Raw genomic sequence first — 3,983 nt, 5'->3', positions numbered from 1 at the left:
TGGTTTTCTCTCTCTGTCTTTAATTTTGTTAGTGTGAAGGACTCAGTAGGAGGGAGGACTTTGCAGGGTGGAAATTTAAAAGGCAGTATTATGCAGTTATCCAGCTAACCCTTTAATACAGGGGCTATTACATTCAAACAGCACATGAGTAAAATGTTAAATCCATTCTCTTTATGTAGACTAATGTGAGTTTTGTGGCTAGTAGCACATACTAAAGCCAGTGACTATAAAGTACTTTACAAGGACAAAATGAAACATAATGCATGTATATAAATGTATTTCACAGCCAACACATACAGTATACACTTACACATGTCAAGCTTGTAAAAATCATTGCACCATTAAACAGGAAAAGCAGGTTAAAAGAAACCTGTTGATTAAATTTGCTTCTCAAAAATATGTTTTTAAGAAGATGCTGACTTAGCAAGCCCGGCTTCATTAGAGCTGAGGCACCCTACAGCAAACACTCTATCCTATTCTGGTCTTACAGTAGGCTACACCTCGACATGGGAGCTGCCACCAAGTTCCTGCCTGAGGATATCAAACTGCGTGCAGGCTGATAAGGGCGCAGTAATTCAAAGACATAGTCTGGGGCCATGCTATGAAGACCTTTTAAAAGTAATGAGAAAATCTTAAAATCGATTCTGTAATAAACTGGTAACCATTGTAAAGGCATTAAAGGAAAGCAGTGATCTGGACTCTTTTCCTGGGATGTGTTAGTAATTTAAACATGATGACACAAAGCAAACAGAAATAGGAACATTTAGTTGTATATACATTTAGGCAGTTATTCCCAATACAAAACCTATTTGTATCACAGACACAAGACCATCCTCAAGGAATACAAAATGAGAAAATAGGAAATACAAAGCAATTACATAAATAATGCAATGAAAAGCATGAGCTGGATGCAGTCATATGTCACAACACCATGATTTCAATAGAAAAAATATAATAGCTTATTGCTATTTCAAAACATTTGATCCAAAACATTTGTGCCTGACCTAACTTTGTTCAAATCTACAGTACTTGTCTGTGCATGTCCTGAAAAGGGAGGCAGACCTTTTTACATATAAACATACACTCAACAGCCACCTAATTAGGTACATCTGTACAATTGTAGGCAATTCATTGCAACACTTCCGCCTTAACATCTGTGTTTATGAAGCTCAAACTTTTTCTTTTTGGCAAAATTGTCATAAATGTATAGATTCAACTATATGTACAAGTGTATCTAATAAAGTGGCCGGTGAGTGTATATGATCACAGCCCTGATAAAAATGTTGCTTTTATTGTGATGTGCAACCCTGCACAATTGCCCCATGATTAATTTTCACATTTTGTAAATGAAGTCTGAGATCAGATTGTATATAAGGTATATAATTTTTAAAAATGATTAGAAATGGCTGTTCCTCTGCTCTGACCCTTTGTTTCTTTGTGCTTTGCCGGTACTGCTGCTTGTTTTCATGCCTCCTTGCAGCCTGTACAGAATATGTGTGTGTATTTATGTGTATATGTGTGTGTGTGTGTGTGTATTGACTTTGTGGTATTGATCAGATAGAGCAGCAGGGTGGTCCTGCACTTAGCCGTCAGTAAATCTTGAAGCTGAAGAAAAGACCTCTGTTTCTCAGAATCTGGAAAACAAAAGCAGTAAAAATCATATTGACCATATTCATTTGCTCTGTTCAGTCAATTATTTATGGAAAAAATTAGTCTCTTGGCCTGGCTGCTAGTCTGCAGAGCCAATTTATGAGTAACATATCTCCCGTCTGTATAATTCACAAACTGACCTTGGCTGTTTGACTTATTGATTGTTGCTAGAGTGGGGCTCCTAAAGCATTCCTCTCCTGCTGCTGGTGGGCCTCCATCCAGAGCACACCATGTTCCGGCTACGTGGCTCCGGCACATCCTGTGGACATCCTTTGCTTACTGCGGAAGGTCTGCTGCTGGTCTGCTGGGTGCCCCAGGCATCTGGATGTAACAGTTCCCACAGGGCCCGCTCCCACTGATCATTACTGTCTATGAATAGCTGCTGCATTGCAGATGAAGGAAACAGTAGAAAGAGAAGGTCATGTAGATGGAAAAGAAGTGTAATGATGGAGTGCTTTGTGAAGACACTGAAAGAGAAATAAAATGGTGGAGGTGTGTGTGTTTGGTGTGAGGGGTGTAGGTGAAATTACAATTTCAAGGATACTCGGGTCCTTCACTGTGGTGGTACAAACAGTAAATGTGCACATGTGCTCACAGTATTTCAGCCAGGCATGTAAACAAATCCTGATAGCTTCTTGGCAGTAAGACGGTGACAAAGACTCGCAGAGAAAAAGTGGTGAGAGGAGGGAGTGAACAGCCAGACAGGGTGAAAATGAAGATGATAAAGAGGATGTGTCCCTCACCTCATTACATTTCAGAGTCTTTGATGAACATGTAATGATTGCTACGGCCTCACAAACCTCCCTGTTCCCTCACTCAAGCACACACATACTTGTACTTTTATCGTTGTAAGGACACTCATTGACATAATGCATTCCCTAACCCCTTACGCTAACTGTAATATAAATTCCTCTGCCTTCCCTTAAGCCTAATCTAAACCTAATTCTAACCTGAGCCCTAAAACCAAGTCTTAACTCACAGAAATGTGTTTCACAAAGTAAGGACCAGCCAAACAACCTTAACCATAATTTTAACCTAAAAATCCAAAGTTTTAACCCTAAAGTTTCACAATTTACCATGTGGGCAGTGTCTTTCTGAGGTGAATCCCAACGACTCTGAACAAATTCATGTCCAGCATATGAGTAATACAACTATTGCTGAAACAATTATTTTTGTTGTGAATTAATTTAACAATACTTTTCTCAATTATCATTTGGTCGACTATCAGAAGTGTAAAATAAATAAAAAATACCAATGCAAAATCCAAATGCAAAGAAACTCAGTTCAGCAGTAGAAAACAGATCCTCACTAAAACCAGACATTTGCTTATTTGAATAATATGTTAAATGTTTAATTTATTATCAAGATGATGGCAAAATATTTAATTAAATAATCATTCACCTGACAATTACTTTATCACCTGGCAATTTTACATAAAAGATTACTCAAATATATATTGGTTTCAGCTTCTCTTTGGAATATGTAGATTTTTGGACTGTGGCCAGAAATAAGCAATATGAAGAGGTCACCTTGAACTTCAGAAAACTGACGGGCATAAACTAAACAATGAATTGATCAGCTAAGAAATGAACTGGCAGATGAATCAGTAATCAAAATCATTTAACGATTGTTGGTTTGATCCTGTGCTGACAGGTCAGTTTATTCATCAGACAGCCACAGGTGTATGGGCCCCTGGAGACCTGGGGTCTCTGAGCAGCTGCACACTTTGCTTGGTTCTTAATCCAACCCTAGTTGCAGCCATAGTTGGCAAAGAGGCTTACCTGACTGTGTGAACACAGCACACAAACACCCCCACCCCCACCCCACCCCACACACACACACACACACACACACACATATGCAGACTCAAAATTGCCCTAGGCCACTGGTGCCAGATTGGGGGGATGCATCTATTAAATTTTAGGGCTTCCTGGTTGATTATCTGGTCTGTTGAATAATGATGATGAGAATGATGATGGTGACAAATACAAGAATGATCACTCTTGTTTGCTGCAAAATGCCTGTGGTCTGCATTATTTGGCAGAAATATGAAGTGAATTTGTCCTTGTGGAAGATGTTTGTGGTTTGGTTTGACGGCTACTGGCGTTAAAACTCTGTGCAGACCTCCCTCCCTCCCTCTCTCTCCTCTCTCTTTGTCAATATACTCCGCTATATTACTCTGGCCATCTCCAGTCGCGGTAAACGGGCGTGCGGTTGCCAAGAGAGACGCGCTTACGGTTCAGCGTCCAGCTTTAACGGCAGAGCGGCACGGGCTCTCCCCCGCCATTTCTTCGTGCTGAGCCCTGGAATGTCGAGTAGCGGCTCCCCGGCTC

The 3,983-nt window shown here is 40.2% G+C and overlaps 1 protein-coding gene across 3 annotated transcripts in view; it reads left to right on the top strand.

The window, feature by feature from the left end:
- The window catches only part of klhl5 (kelch-like family member 5), a 50,019-nt gene that overhangs the window by 22,017 nt on the left and 24,019 nt on the right, over positions 1-3,983 (top strand). The gene's annotated exons all lie outside the window — the stretch shown is intronic.

Source organism: Monopterus albus, unplaced genomic scaffold (genome assembly GCF_001952655.1).
Source record: "Monopterus albus unplaced genomic scaffold, M_albus_1.0 scaffold322.1, whole genome shotgun sequence".
In the NCBI taxonomy this organism is placed as follows: domain Eukaryota; kingdom Metazoa; phylum Chordata; class Actinopteri; order Synbranchiformes; family Synbranchidae; genus Monopterus; species Monopterus albus.
This window is presented reverse-complemented; position numbering and strand designations above follow the sequence as displayed.